The sequence below is a fragment of the Pelmatolapia mariae genome, linkage group LG18, assembly GCF_036321145.2.
Source record: "Pelmatolapia mariae isolate MD_Pm_ZW linkage group LG18, Pm_UMD_F_2, whole genome shotgun sequence".
Classification (NCBI taxonomy): Eukaryota; Metazoa; Chordata; class Actinopteri; order Cichliformes; family Cichlidae; genus Pelmatolapia; species Pelmatolapia mariae.
The window spans coordinates 31,641,281-31,658,530 of record NC_086243.1 but is presented as its reverse complement, the minus strand read 5'-3'; positions in this window follow the sequence as shown (position 1 = coordinate 31,658,530).

Here is a 17,250-nt window from a genome sequence, read left to right as displayed (position 1 = left end):
TGCAGCAAGACTCTTAACATGCACCAACAGAAGATCACATAACACTCCAGTTTTGACCTCCCTTCAAAATTTTAGTTCTAACCTTTAGGGCCCTACATGGTCAAGCTCCCCGGTATATGGCTGTGCCCACATTCAGGGGAATGATGCTCCCAAGGATCCTACCTTCCTGTATCACGTATGTAGGATCCTTTGACCGCCAGGTAGGACGGAAGTGAGCAGCTGTGAAACTGGACGTCCTTCTAGCCATTGTTCAAGTCCACCCTTACTTCAGTGTTTTTCCGGTCGCTAGCGCCACAGTGCGAAAACTTTAAAATGGACCCAGAAAGGCTGCTCCGTTTTTATTTTTGTACATTTTTAATTTTCGAGGAGCTAGAAAAACTTGATTGTCGTCGCCGGCAGGTTTTGTACCTGTTGGGTCTAAACTCAGACCCCGCTGTATCCAGGACTTATTCCCGTGAAAGAAAAACAAGGCAACAGCATTCGATCATTTTTATTTGCAAGGAAGGTCTCGTCGGTATCTCAGCTCATCACAAATGACCCTGACGATGGCCTCCTCTCGCTGCCTTTTATTGAAAACAGTTCAAACAATAGTTTACAAACACCTCCCCTCATAACCCCCCTTGGTTACAAAGACAAGGCACTATGTATATATGTGTGTGTGTGTGTGTGTGTGTGTGTGTGTGTGTGTGTGTGTGTTCTCCTGCTGATCAAAGGGTCATAAAACATAAAAGCAGGAGGAACATCCTTGGTCATAAAGAGCAGCAGGCAACATCCTTGGTCATAAAGAGGGTAGTCTCCCCCACACCCAATGTATGGTTTGCCATAGATAACACAGTGAAACCATACAAAGGGCAGGAAGTTTTACCAAACATCAAACAAACCTTCACAAGGATGTTGCCTGTGATAAAAACACTACAGCCCCCACCCAGAGTCTCGAGAATCTGGGGAGGGGAGGACGGAAAGAATTCCTTTCCTCACACAGTTAAACAATGCACCGATAGTAAGCTTAAAAATGACAAACATTTAACAATTCACTCTAACAGTACCTTAGGCTCATCAGAGACAATCCTATCCAGGTAAAATAATTTTCTTTAATCTACACATGTGTGGAAATTACTTAGCTAATTTCATGGATAATTTCACTGACTGAATGATCGCCGGTCATTCGTACACATTTACTGTATTATATAAAAGATATAAACTAAATGTCTTTGAAACTTATAGAATCTAATCTTTTGGTCACTTTTTTTTTTACAAAGCACTTTATCAAACTGTGGTCTGCTACAGAGTTATAAGTATTGTACTAGTAGTAATATAGCATCCATCATCTCCTGCTTGCATATTTCTTGCATACCACATCTTAGTGTTGTGGCAGCCGTCGATTGAGCCAGCCCTGCAAACCCTGTGGATGGACAATGCAGTGGTTTGCAGGGCTGGGAGGAAGCATCCTAAAGCTCTCTTTGCAAACCACCCTGTGTGATTCTCCACTCACTGACCAGAAAAGACAAACCGCAGGTCTCAGTTGCAGCACCCCATCCATGTCTGATTTTGCTTCAGCAGACTCAGCAACACTGCTAGAGACTTCCTGTAATCTATTACAGTTGTTAAAGAAACGGTCCAGCAACAGGTCACTCAGGTTAATCCTGTGTGAACAACTGTAAATGTTGTTTTTCCTTTTTTAGATATTGTTGGTGTATTATAAATATTCTTGTTGAATTGTTATTGTTATTTACTTTATTGTCATCAAATAAATATCTTCCTCATTGCTTTCGTTTTGGTCACCCACTTCTGCGCTTGGCCCTGGAGTGTCCTCAGGGACAGAGGAAATTAGGACAGGAGGCCTAATGGAAGGCCTTTGTCTGATCAACTCATCCATGAGGTGCTTGTGTGAAAAATTCTCCTGTATGGCCCACAATGAATCCTGGGATACGGTAGGACATGAAGGATACACCCGACCCATCTTTCATATTTTAGGGAAAGGAAGGACGCATTTGTCGCCACATTTGGAGGACTCTTCGAATTTGGACAGCCTTCGTTGCGTCACTGTGGCGTGATTGCCTCCAAATAGGGCATTTGAAGCATCCTTCCCCTGATTTTGGACACAGCCTATATCTGACCTGCCGAAACCTCCTTCATCATCCTGAGCTCTAAGGTCATCAGGTCAAAGTCTGCTGGCAGCCCCAGAGACTTAATTTAAAACTCATGGGGATCGGGTCCTTCAAGCAGTGGCACCACATTTGTGGAATTCTCTTCCACTGTTTTTGCGCTGTACAGACTCCATTGATTCTTTTAACAAGCAGCTGAAAACATTTTTATATAGACAAGCTTTCAACTAATTTGTTTTTATTTCTTATTTTCTTATTTTTATTTTATTTATTATAACTGTTTTTATGTTGCATTTTATTGTTTTACATTGTTTTATGTTGTATTTCATTCTTTGTATTGTGAAGCACTTTGTAATTTTTATGTGTGAAAAGTTCTATATAAATAAATTTTACTTACTCCTGCCTGCCCTCCTGCTTGCTTGGAAGGACGCCCCCGTCTCGGATCACCGACACCCCAACCTTCTTCGGCTCCCCCCCACAGAGCTACTCACCTGCCTTACAAGTTAGCCCCCCCCCCCCCCACTGTACAATCGCTCCCCGTCACAGGCAGCACATGTCGCTAATTCTCTCTCTTTTCAGACCTGTCTCTCCATGACTTTCTCACCGTGCACTTTCACTATTCACCTTTAAATAATTTCACTGTTGCATTCAAAAATTCTGTGTACTGTGTCTGCCTTTGGGTCCATTCCTTTGCCGCGTTTCTTCCTCCTTATCATGTTCCTCATTTGCTTTTTGATGCAGGGCTCCTATTGCATCATTAGTAGGGACTGGTGCTCCTGGATATGTGGAAGAAAATCCTTATTTTCCCACATTTTCCATATTTTTCATTTCGAGGCGTTTTCCCAATTTTGACAATTTCTTCATCTCTTTTTCTGTTCCCAGCATCTGGTACTTTGCAGATTCCTTGATGTCATAGTCTGTGTGAGTGTTCAGTGTTTTTCCACTCAGGCCTGGTCCTGCAGTGTCTGCCAGGATGGAGCTTGGAGTCCACACTTGCCTCATCTGAGGTGTATTTAACCCTGGAGAACCCATACTCACTCAGATTTCCCCTCCAATCATTAACCTTTCTGTCCTCTATTGCAGTGCCTTTTACCCTGATACTCATTATCACTCACACGGCAGAACCAGAGCTCCTAGACCAATACCACAAAGCCATAATTGTAAATACACAATAAAGTAGTAAAAAGCAATTCTTGTCTCCGTAATGTGTCTCGCATTTGGGGCCACGCTCTCTCTCTCTCTCCGGCCACCTGGCACTAACACTTGAGCTGTCTCATATTGCTAGGCAGTGCTGGGTCATCATCTTTGAATGTTGCAGGGATACTAGTTGCCATTGTAATTTCTCTCTCTCTTGTTGTTAAGAGTGAATGGAAATTGATGCTGTTAAATATGTGGGTATTTTTTTAAGACCTGGGTAAATCTCAAATCATCACATTTTTACTGCTCACCTTCAATTTGCATAAAAAATTATGGTCGAATGTTTGAACATAAACAGTGATTGCTGTGAAATTGTATCTTCATACATCAAGTAGTTTTGAAGATTATTGTTTTGAAAAATGGTCCACCCATTAATGCCCGTCCATTTATCAAGATTGTGAATGTGATAAGGATAAGGGTAAGATTTTGACATTCATATAAGAGGTGCATCTAATAATAACATTTATGAAAATCATTTGAATGCAATAACTTAAGAAGTAAGTCACCATGGATTTTCAAATTTATACCATAGGTGAATCTACAAGGAGGCTGAAGGGCAGCACTAGCATCTGCCAGTATGTTGCTCTCATCATGATGAGGTGATGAAGACGTTCTGCCGTACTGATCAGCAGAGTATCTGTTATCTCTGCTCTGTGGATGAACATAAAGGCCACGACACAGTCTCAGCTGCAGCAGAAAGGACTGAAAGGCAGAGAGAGCCGGAGGTGAGTCGACAAAACATCCAGCAGAGAATCCAGGACAGAGAGAAAGATATGAAGCTGCTTCAACAGGAGGTGGAGGCCATCAATCAGTCTGCTGATCAAACAGTGGAGCACAGTGAGAAGATCTTCACTGAGCTGATCCATCTCATCCAGAAAAGAAGCTCTGATGTGAAGCAGCAGATCAGATCCCAGCAGGAAACTGAAGTGAGTCGAGTCAAAGAGCTTCAGGAGAAGCTGGAGCAGGAGATCACTGAGCTGAAGAGGAAAGATGCTGAGCTGAAGCAGCTCTCACACACAGAGGATCACATCCAGTTTCTACACAACTACCCCTCACTGTCAGCACTCAGTGAGTCTACAGACTCATCCAGCATCAATATCCGTCCTCTTAGCTACTTTGAGGATGTGACAGCAGCTGTGTCAGAGGTCAGAGATAAACTACAGGACATTTTGAGAGAGGAATGGACAAACATCTCACTGACAGTCACTGAAGTGGATGTTTTACTGTCAGATCCACCAGAGCCAAAGACCAGAGCTGAATTCTTAAAATATTCATGTAAAATCACACTGGATCCTGAAGACAGCACACAAACAGCTGTTATTATCAGAGGGGAAGAGAAAGGTGACCACAATTAAATAACAGCCTTATTCTAATTGTCCATGATCATTTGCTCCACACGAAAATTGAAATTTAGAACGTGTGTAGGATATTCATATTAATGTATTTGTATACTGTAATTGTTATCACTTCCTCTTCATGCACCGTACCAGAGAAATCAGGAGTCTTGGAACAAACTAAAGGTTTTTCCAATAAATCAAACCTAAATTAAACTATTTTCTTCTCTTTATTCCAGGATATCACTAATAATCTCATGCCAACAATATAAATAGTCTGAGAGAATCTGAGTGTTTAAAACAGAACAGGATTGTTGATAAGAACAAACATCTGGGACACAGAATCACCAAGCAGCATTGTTTAACTTGAACACATTAAAAATCAGGTAAAAGGGTTTTTTAAAAAAATGACTTCTTTTAAATGTTTCTTATCCTTACTATGAACAAAGCATCTGTACTTTACTACAGCTGTGATGAAAATGAAGGAACAGTTTGATGTGAGGCATGTAAGTCAGAAAAGCATGTTTTGATGGTCCCCAGAATGAGACCTTAAGCATAGTGAATTGTGAGAGATGGGCATTACAGTCATTCTTCAACTTGGATTATTGGTAATTATAAATTCTTTATCTTTATATTTATGGTTATAGTACCATGGTTAAATCAAGTACCAGACTTTATGTCAGGATTCGATTTTTGTTGGACTGACCGGATGAGGGCAGTATTACGCCTTTGGTATCTCCAGTCTACCGTAAGTTGAACAGAAGAAGAAGAATAGCGGCAATGGCGCCACTCAGAGATTCTATCGCGACCCTGCGTGAAGTTTGAAGACGTTGGTTTGGCGGTATTGGTTGTTGTTGCAATAATGTCTTCAGTTCAGAATCTGAGAGAGTTTATCAAGGAGAGATTAACTTCTGCTGCAGAAGAAATCTTCTCAGAGTTTGAAAAAACGTTCGTCCGCTATGAGGAGGAGATTAGTCAGCTAAGACTGCTTAATATCAGACCCGGGATAAAGTCACACAATACAGGTGTGTAGATTTGTGGAGATGTTGGGGTTGCGGGATCATCGCGGGATTCACGTGCCTGGGCATGTGGGGAATTCCCGAGGTGCTTTAGAGGCATTTGGAATGTGTGGATAGAGGCTCTGATGACTTAAACTCCAGTGACATGTAAAGTAATAAGGAACAGCTTTATTTAGTGACCAACGCTTTTCGGTTTGTGGTCTTCATCAGCGTCATTGCAAAATGTCAAATGGCTTGTGTTTAAATAAAAATCAGGAAACAGAAAAAAGAAAAACTCCAATTAGACCAATCACAGCCTCACAAATAAAGCAGTTGACCAATTATCATTTAACAAGTTGGTATTGGTAAATTGGTTAAGCCACAGCCCAAATAGGTTCTGGACTGAGCCACTACAGATTAAAAGGGGAGAAAAGATAAATGTAAAAAATCCCTGCATGTCTTAATGTAATACATACTAAAAAGTACACAGAAACCTGCAAAGAAGTTAACATAAAAAATAAAGTACCTACAGGAACATTAAAAGGAAAATGAAGCAAAAATCTAGTTAAAAACATAGAAACAAAAAAAGTAAAGTTCACAGAAACTCATTAATAGATAAAACCTCAATCATACCTGTATGATTTAAACTCTTTAAACAAAGTATCCAGGATGTCTCCTTTTTCTGTGATAAAATTAATATTACCACCTCTTTGAATCAATACCTATGTAAAATAAAGGTGATTTATAATGTTTTCATTAAAATGCCTTGAAACAGGACTGGTTAAATCATTTTTCTTAATCAAACTTTTGTGTTCATTAATTTGTTCTTTTAGATGACAGGATGTTTCTCATATATATTTTATTGCATGGGCACTGTATCATGTAGATTATATTTTCAGTTCTGCAAATGATCAAACCTTTGTCAGTGATCTTGCCACTAATAGGGTCTTTTAATGATTTTACATTTTTTGTGTATTGACTGTTTATGCCACATTTGAAATTAGCTTGTAGCTTGTGACTTATTAAAGTTTTATCTGGAGTTTTAGGGTCCTGGAAAGCTCTGACAAGGCTATCTGTAATGTTTTACCTCTCTTAAGTTATCATTGGCGGTTCTTTAAAAATCCCTAATGAGAAGCTTGGATCACTTTGAAGGCTATACCAATGTTTTAAAATTATTTCTTTAATGTTCCTGGGTGTTTGTGTAAAGGTTGTCTAGAAGACAAGATTTGATTTAAGTTTTGGAGGTTTCTTGATCTCTAAATAAAACTTCCTACTTTTTGAGTCGACCTTTTTTTTTCTGCAGATCTTATTGAGTCCTCTTCATAATTTCTTTCTTTAACTTTTTTCAACATCTCTTCTTTATTCTCATAGTATTGTTCTGGAATTTCACAGATACGTTTAAGACTAACCAATTGGCTTACAGGTAAGCTTTTTTTGAGGTGGCTAGGATGGAAACTTCCATGACCCAGACCTAGTGCTAGATTTTTTACATTTTACTCTGCACAAACTTTCCCACAATTACAGTAGAGTTATTTTAATCAGTGCAGCATTTTCTTTTGTTTTGCAATGTACTGTATTCCAATCAGTAGGTTTGGGGTACAGAGAGGTGGACAGAGATTTGTCTTTTTTGTTACTTTTTTTGTCAAGGAAGTCAATTTCTTTAGTGCTGTAATTAAGGGTAAAACATAAACTTGCAAAATGTCCATTTAAGGATTCTACAAACTCCAGTAATGAAGTAACTTGTACATAATCTATATGCCATAATAAGTGGGAGGAAAGGGCTATTGTAGTGGTAATATAAAATTAGTTCTTTAGTTCTTCCAGGTGACCAAAAAATAGAAAAGCAAAACTGGGTGCCAGAAATGTTGAGATATGGTATGTTGGGTGTTGGTGCCACACTGGCTGGTCTGAGTGTTTCAGAAACTGCTGATCTGCTTAAATGTTCCAGCACAAACATCTGTATGATTTACAGAGAGTAATCCGAAAAAGAGAAAATATGCAGTGCCCGTAAAATGACAGTGAGTTCCCTGTACTCGGGTCTCCAGAGTCACCAGCTCTCAACCCAACAGAGCACCTTTGGAATGTAGTGGACCATGAGATTTGCATCATGGATGTGAAGATGACAGATATGCAGCAGCTGTGTGAAACTCTCAGGTCAATATAGACCACAAATGTCTGAGGAACGTTTTCAGCACTTTGCTGAATCTCCACAAAGAATTAAGTCAGCTCTGAGGACGAAAGGGGCTCCAATCTAGTACTAGCAATGTGTACATTATTAAGTGACCAGTGAGTTTATATTTATTAGTAAAATGTTAAAAGATTAGCATTAACAGCATATCTTAGCTGCTTTCATGATCATATTCGGAACATGCTGCTGTTAATTTGTTTGGGTTTTTTTTACATTGTGTGATGATCACTGGCAGTCAAATCTAAAAATTAGACCCCAGACAGCTGTAAGGTTATCAACATCACCCAATGAACAAATGACTATGAGTGAATGTTTCTGTGGTAACGTCTGCAAGAATGCAAGAGCCTGTGAAACCATGAGCTTAATTCTCAATAGGTGACCCTTTTCATCCTTCTTTATCTTTCTTATCATCACATTAGTCACTATTTTCTTGTCTCTCTTTGTTGAACACGAAGGTCTGGATGATCAGCAGGTCTGTGACCAGGAGAAGAGCTCCAGTCTCAACCAGGAGGACCCAGAGCCTCCACAGACTACAGAAGAACAGGAGGAAACCTGCAGCAGTGAGGAAGGAGAGCAGCTTGAACTGAAGCAGGAGGATGAAGGCATTCATGTGTGGACTGGGGAACAGCTGGATTTGTTGTGTAAACCTGGATTACGGCTGACCAGAATAGGTATGTGAAACTGTAATAAGCAGATTTCATAATACAGAGTGAATATGACTCATATCAAAAGGCCAGGTGATGACGTCACAAAGACACGTGGCGTGCATTACTGCCTGGCATACTACCTCATTGAAGACATGTTTTCTTTTAGCACAGTAAAATAAAAACTGGATATAAAATCTTCTGTTGTTTAATAAAAAAAACTACATTTTCCATCATATAGATTTAAGTCATGTTGGCCCAGAACTGTATGCAGAACGTAGGAAAATGTTAAGACGATGAAAAATGTGGATTATTGGCCACAAGGACCAAGTTGGACTAGCAAGCTGTACGCCTCATAAATGATGACTTTCTGCACCTTAAATATCGCTCACATATCTGAGAGACCTGCTCACAGTGTAACTTTTTTCATGTGTTTTTTGTCCATCAAGACCTCCCACAGCAACATGATTGTAAGGAAAATGAGGATCTTAATGACCCGCAGGACACAGATCCTCCACAGACTAAAGAGGAACAAGAGGAAATCTCCACCAATCAGGAAGAAGAGCAGCTTGCACTGAAGCAGGAAACCAAAGGCATCATCGTCTGGACCGGGCAGGAGCTGGGCATTATGTGAAACCCTGAAGTAAAGTTGCACAGAATAGGTATGCAAAACCTTAATAGATAGATTCAGTTTTATAGTAAGAAATCTAACTCATGTTGGATCCCAATCAGACCTCAGAGATATGTTATAGAGGCTAGGGCTGCCAGAAATGATTATTTTGATAGTTGACTAGTCACCGATTATTTTTGCAATTAGTTGACTGATCAGATCATGCATCCATTGGTCGTTAAACGTACAGCTTATTGCACCAGCATGCATCTGCTCATTAGCTTCCAGTTTGAAGTGTTTAAGGTAAGTCGTAACTAAAAATACAAATATAAATAAAGACAAGATGATAGTTTATTAAACTTTTAATGAAATTTGCAGATTGTAGCAGCAAACTGAAAGGCCCACAAAATGTGTGCTGAGGTGTGCATATTGTTGGCTTGGCGACAACGTCATCTATTGAAGACTAACATATTTTTTTTAAGCAGTACTGTAACATAATGTTTACAGCTATCAATATGAGTAAATAGCTCGCTGTTTACGCTAATGTTAGCAGCTAACTAGCCAATTACCTTACTGAGACAACTGTACCACTTCGTCGTCAGAAGCCACCACATGCTTCCTTTTCAGATGCTTGTGCATCACTGTCGTACTGCCGTAAAAGGCCAGGTCCATTTTGCAGATTTTGCATTGGACATTCTTCTCTTTTATTTTCTCAGAAGGCTCCCAGACTTAACGGCAGCTGGCATCCTTGTAGATGCATTGCTGCTTTCTTTTGTTTCAGTCCGTTATTACACTCTTAAATCCTACTACTTTTTCTTGCATCTTTCAGGATCTTACAAAGCTTGAAATGACGCTTTGCTATTAAATTAGTTGTCGACGCTTTTAAAAGTCGACGTAATCGTGACTAGTTGACTAGTCGTGGCAGCCCTAATAGAGGCACATGAAAAATTTAAAGACCAACTGAAATAAGGAAACTGACTGATTCCAAAAGCCAAAATTTCTAGCTTCCCAGTGGCCCCCCCTGGCAAGACTGTCCTATGTTGGTAATACTTGTTATAAATGAGCCCAACAGAGAGGAAGACACCCTACAATGAGTTGAAACATCAGCTTGTAATTTATTCCTGCATATACATTTCTGTCATTTGTATTGTCACTTTGTTTGTCCCTCACGAACTGCAGTTGTCACTCCTTCACCTGTGCTGCACCCCTGCACCTGCAGGCGCACTTACAGTGAATATCAAATTTAATAGCAGGAAGTTAACTAAGCATGTAATTCTTTTCCTTCTTGTTTTTGGCCACATTGATAACAGAACAGGTTCCTTGCATGGCTGTGTTTTGTAAACACAGGGTGTTGTGAGTAGTGTTGGTCAAGTTACTTGAAAAAAGTAATCAGTAACTAATTACTGATTACTTCCCCCAAAAAGTAATCCCATTACTTTACTGATTACTTATTTTCAAAAGTAATTAATTACTTAGTTACTTAGTTACTTTTTAAAAACACGATTTACAACCTGAATAGGTAATAAAGCAATAGATCTTTCAGCCCAATTCTACTTTTTCTGCATAATCCATCACACAAAATGTAATCAAATGAAAAAGTCTCTTTTTAAAACTTGTTTTACTAGTTTTAATCTTTTAACTTTATGTATCAAGCAAAAATTTAATTACATGCAACATTCTCTGACTGGAAGAAATTTGTTTAACATTTAAACCTATTTTCTGCACATTCCAGCACATAAAATAAAATTTTTTTTTGTGTTTACACTCACTCTTTCAAATAGATGCAAGTAAAACACAGCAGAAAATAAAGTCAAAGACTAGCGGTCCTGTTGCTCTATTTTCACCTGTAAAGCAGGAGTGGGTTAGGCGGAGGTTTGCCCTGGTGCAGGTGTGCCGCAGCGGTCAGTGGAAGGATCTGGGAGTTTCTCTGTGAATTTCACATTACGTCATAGCTTACTCGGTGCTTGCTTGGAAGTTTAGGGGGGTTTTTCACTGTAAAAAGAAGTTTTCTTCCCACGCACAATGGACGCTAATGTTTTTGTCACTTTTTATGGAATCAAACTCAAAGTAAGGTCAGTACTTCCACGCTTTAAACGCTGCACGCTCATACTCTCTCCCGCACTCGATATATTATCCATTGTTGATCTGCAGACAGCTGTTGTCACGAACGTCGCACTCGCTTACGTCATTGTCATGAGACATTCTCGCAAAAAACTCACGGTTTTAGTAATGCAGCGTTTCTACAGGAAAGTAACGGTAATCTAATTACCGTTTTTGCAATAGTAATCCCTTGCTTTACTCGTTACTTGAAAAAAGTAATCGGATTACAGTAACGCGTTACTGCCCATCTCTGGTTGTGAGTGAAGAAGAAATACTCATGAATTTTGGCAAGTCCTAGGCCTAATCAGGGTCACCTGATCCAGCCATAACTCTATGCTTTATCAAAAAGGAAAGTTTTAAGCCTAATCTTAAAAGTAGAGAGGGTGTCTGTCTTCTGAATCCAAACTGGCAGCTGTTTCCACAGAAGAGGGACCTGAAAGCTGAAGGCTCTGCCTCCCATTCTCCCCACCAATCAGGCAATGAATAGTTAATCTAAAAAATAAATCAATACTGTAGTGAGTGTCCTGTAAATTTTAAGTAAACTGTTAAATGTTTTCTGCACTTTAATGTTTAAATTAAAACATTTTGTTGTTTTGTTTGGTTATATATTGTCTGTGTTTTCTCACTGTAGATGGTCTGTAGTTGATATCACATATTTGTGATTCATCACGAGAGTTTAAATCACTTGAAAAATATACGATTCCAAAGTTAAATTGATCACAGAAGAAGAATGTTTTTCATAGAGTTTGTAAATGATGTTTGTAAATGGTTTTCAATTCAAAGTCAGCAAAATGGCTTCTCCCCACAACATGCCTTTCATTGGTATATCTGAGCAACATGCTTATCATGTGGTACCTGCTAATGGTTAAGATTACCTTGTAATTTCTGAAACATGTGTTGTTGTTGTTTTTAAATCTGTCGCTTTAGATTTTCCGCAACAAGACTGTAAGGACGAAAACCCGCTTGTACTGAAGCAGGAGGCTGAAACTTTTCCTGCTCATGAAGAAAGTGACCACAGTGACCCAGAACCAAGCAGTAACCAGCTACTTTCTCAAAACTCTCCTGACACAGATCAGGACGAAAGCAAGGAGTCATACAGAAATAAGTCAGAACAAATGGTATCAGGCCTGAAAGTTCAAAATCCCAAGACAGCACATTTATGTAGCACCTGTGGGAAAAAATTTAATAAGACGGAAAAATTGAATCGACATATACAAATTCACACAGGTGAGAAGCCACGTTCTTGTAGCATCTGTGGAAAAAGATTTAGCCAGAAGTCACATTCGAAACAACACATGCCAGTTCACACAGGTGAGAAACTACATTCTTGCGGCACCTGTGGGAAAAGATTTAGCAGGAAGTCAGTGTTGACTAAACACATGCTAATTCACACAGGTGAGAAGCAACATTCTTGTAGCGTCTGTGGGAATGGATTTAGCAGGAAGTCAGTGTTAAGTAGACACATGCTAATTCACACAGGTGAGAAGCAACATTCTTGTCCTACCTGTAAGAAAAGATTTAGCCACAAGTCACACTTGAATAGACACATGCTAATTCACACAGGTGAGAAGCCACATTCTTGTAGTACCTGTAGGAAAAGATTTAGCAGGAAGTCAGTGTTAACTAGACACATGCTAATTCACACAGGTGAGAAGCAACATTCTTGTCCTACCTGTAGGAAAAGATTTAGCCACAAGTCACACTTGAATAGACACATGCTAATTCACACAGGTGAGAAGCCACATTTTTGTAGCGTCTGTGGGAATGGATTTAGCCGGAAGGAACATTTGAATAGACACATGGAAATCCATACAAATGAAAAACAATATTCCTGTAGCACCTGTGGGAAAAGATTTAATGTAAAATCAAATTTGAATATACACATGAGAATTCACAAAGGTAAAAATATTTACTCACAAAGGGCAGTTGAAGAGACACGTGCAAGAAACCACACCTGTGGCAAACAGTTTAGTTCTTCAGTACAGTTGAAAATGCTGAAAATGCATATAGGAAACCATGGTACATGCTAAATGCTGATGGTAGAACACAAACAGTGTTTGGATCATTTAAAAATGAACATTTGAAAAAAAACCTCATTTTCAAAAGGTTTTTGGAAGCTCAGTTTCTGCTTTCACACATGGACAAGACAAACAGAGTTTGTCTCGCAGCATAAAATGTGTGCACCTTTATCACCTTTTTCTGACGTCATTGTTTTATAGTTTATTGGCTTTGTCTTTGGCTGAAGTTTGTTCATTTCCTTCGTCATGGCCTTGACAGTGCTTGAGATATTTTTTGTGTCTTGATGTAAAAAGAACTATTTCTCAAAAACACAATCGGAAATATCTGTATAAAAAAACTACACGTGTTCATGACTTAATTAAAGTCAGTTGTTTATCTGAAGTTCACAGTTTGAAGGTGTTTAAAGCAGCAAACAGTTGTAATCACTTTTCGCTGACTTGCACACTGCCAGAACTACTGTTGGTGTTCTTTTAATTAAATTTATACATTGAATTGACATATTTGGGAAGTGCTTTGTATACAGAAAAGGAATATTTTCGGGAATGACAATGTTAAGCAGTTGATCCATTTACTCATATTGTTTGTGACCCACATACTTAGGTTGTTTATTCTCTATGTTTATATCATAACTTGCACTACTTTTATGTGAGCACCTGTTGATACCCAGCTGTTGTTTTGTGATATAATAATTTGGACTAATGTGTAATTTTAACAGTGTTCCATTTTCAAAGGTTTGTGATATGTTGGTTGGTAGAAACTGAAACTGGATTTGAAGATGCACTTGGTAATTATTTTATATATATGTGAGTCACTTTGACGGCCCAAACTGTCCAAAGTTGTAGAAGCCCCTAATTAGTGAAATTTATAGCTTACATTTAGCAGTGCAAATTGATTTAAAGGCATAAAAAAATCTGTAGTATTAATTGCTTCTTACTGTAAGGCTGGCATAACAGTCATTATTCCTGACCCTATGAGCTGACCTCGGGCCATAAACCTGTCAAAAAAAAAACAACTATAAAAATGGTGGATGAAAAGATCATTGGAAGAAAGCCCAGAAGGTTATGCAAGACAAATGTTGAATATCATAGAGGAAGTAAAGTTGTGTAAATTGATATACTGGTCAATGTGAGACATTTATAAACACATTTAATAGATAATTGTTTTTAAGAAAAAGATTTTGACACAATTGGGGAAAAAAATCTAGTTTAAGATGGAATTAAATAAGTTTAAAGATAAAATATGGATAATTATATAATAAAGGAGGAGGAGCTGGTGACTCCTCTCCCATAAAGGAGCTCAGAAGTGAACTGGGAGTCTTTGTCTTAATTCATTTTTGTTGGCTTTTTGGCCTGCATGTGCTTATGGCGAACACCCTAGAGGTCTTTGCTTTCTTTTAAGTTTCTGTTTAAGTTGTATGTTCAATAAAACTGTTGGCATCACACTTCACATCATCTCCTGTAAATTTTGTGTTTTGGTTTAAATTGTGTTCCAAAAGCCTGAATCAACATCTTTCCGGGCTGTGTAAATTCTGCAAAGACTTAAAAATTTGCGACCCCACAATCCTGCTGCTCTTTGAAAAACTAACAGTACTTCCAAACGAGCTGTTAAACAGGGCTTTGTGTGATCTGCCTTTTGGTGAAGCAACTGGCCAGAAAGATTAAACACATTCAAAGGGCTTCATGATACTGACTTCCTTCTCCTCCTCACTTTCCAGGTCCTTAACCATACTCCATCAATGGCTTCTGAAGTTGTGTTTTTCAGAACAAAAGTGGAGCACATAATAGCAAACACTGAACACACACACCTCCCCTGTCTGCCAAGAGCATGTCTGAGAACTTCCTCTTTTTATACCACCATCAGTGACGTGAAGACAGATTGTTCAAACAAATCAGCAATGGTATTTTCAGTATAAGTTAGCCAATCCATCACAGTGGACTTAATGCAGTCCACAATTCCTTAGGAGGTACCCAACATGAATTTAAACCAGCGTGCATTTTAGTTAAATAACACACCTCTCCCTCTCTGAGCTTCAGTAACACCAATTTGTATCAAAATCTTGATTAAATCAAAATTCAGGAAGCGTCTAAACCACACCAGTGTCTGAGTTAGGTTCAGCCTTCACAGTCACTGGAAGCAATAATCTGACGTACAGGTTCCAGTCCACATCTGAGGCAGCAAATCCAAAAGTGTTTTTCTCCACAGAACCAAAATAGGCCAGTCCTGAAAAGAAGTAACTAACAGGTGTTATACTGATTCATAATGTTTATTATTTTATTACACCATGCAGGCTGCACTTCACTTACCTCAGTGGCATTATAGTGAATAAGACATGTGTAATTAATCTCGTTTGGCGTATAGGTAGGTGGTCTTGTTATGTATTTAAGATCAGCGTCTCCACCAGTTCTCCGCCAGTCTGTCAGCTACCTTATGGTTGTGACCAGCCCATGTAGAAATTCTCTGCCCACTCTTTTTGAAAATTGTGAATATTTGTTTATGCTTTATTTTTATTTATTCCTTCTATTGTCTAATATAAGTTTGACCTGTGTCCACCAGGGGTGGTGAGTGACCTGGATGGACCCAGATAGCACTTTAGCTCAGTCCTACCACTAGTTGATACTAACTTACCTATATTTTTTCTCAAGTGAATTTAGTAATTCACGTAGCAAAGGTCCCTGTCCTTGAGATCGTCACTGTCCCCTCTGGCAGAGCTTCGACACCATTCAGAGGGAGACTGGGGACATTGGGTCTAAATGGACCAGGGTCAGCACCTTCATTGCTGAGGCTGCAGCACTGAGCTGGGGGCCGTGTCATGGTGGTAAACCCCTGTTATGACTGTGGTTTTACGTCTCCTATAAACACTACAAGATGCCCCACAGGAAACGGTTCTGGCTCAGTTCCTCTTCACCATCTACACTGCAGACTTCTCCCACAACTCCACCCAGTGCTTCCTGCAGACGTTCTCTGACAACTCTGCAATAGTCGGCCTCATCACTGATGGGGACGACAAGGAGTACAGAGAACTGACCCAAGACTATAAACTGGTGTCAGCAGAACGACCTCCAGATCAAGGCTAGTAAAACCAAGGAGCTGGTGGAGGTGGCGAGTGACAGGAGAATGGTGGCTAAGCTGTCATCCCTGTTGGAAAACATGTCCACATGCAGGAGACTCTGACAGCGCTGAGCAGCTCCTTCACTGGCAGGCTGCGGCACCCACGATGTGGGACGGAGAGATTTGGCAGGTCTTGCCTCCCCACTGCTGTCAGACTCCACAACAAAGACTTCGCAGCTGACCAAACACACACATCCACACGTGCAATAACACTAAGTGCAATACTCTTTTTCTGACAACGTTGTATTTGACTCAGTTGTATACAGTATTTTTATTCTAATTTTTATCCTATTGTATATAGTATTTTGTTTTATTCTAGTCTATTGTGTACAGTATCTTATTCTTATTCTCATCATCTTATCCTATTCCAGTGTTTTCTAATTTTTGCTATGTAACTTTGGACTGTCCACTTTTTGCTGTAACAAAATAAATTTCCCACGTGTAGGACTCATAAAGGTTATCTTATCTGATCTTATCTCTTATCTTATCATCCAGGACGATTGGCCTGATGTATTAAATGCACTGAAAAAGTATAAAAAAAACCCAAAAAACATGACCTTCACAGTGCTCGCCAGCTGGCCCAGATGGGCGTAGGCACGATTGAGCAGTTATATCATGGCGTCCTCAGCCCTGAGGTGGGGCTGGTAACAAACTGAAGGAGATCCTGATGTGGCCTAACTATAGGGTGGAGCTGGTCGAGGATGAGTCTTTCCAGGTTCTTCATGACGTGGGTGTTTTGTTTGTCTCCTTATTTATGAAGAATGAGTCCTTTTATGATCTGCTACATGTTTTTATTATTCACACTTTAGCTGGCAGGAAGAACATGTATATCACTTTTCTAGCTTTCATACCTGTGTAGGTTTTTTCTTTTACCCTTTAGCTCACATCTTAGTGTCCACACAGATAGTTCCAATTTGATGTCTTGCATGGAACTATATTAACTTTAC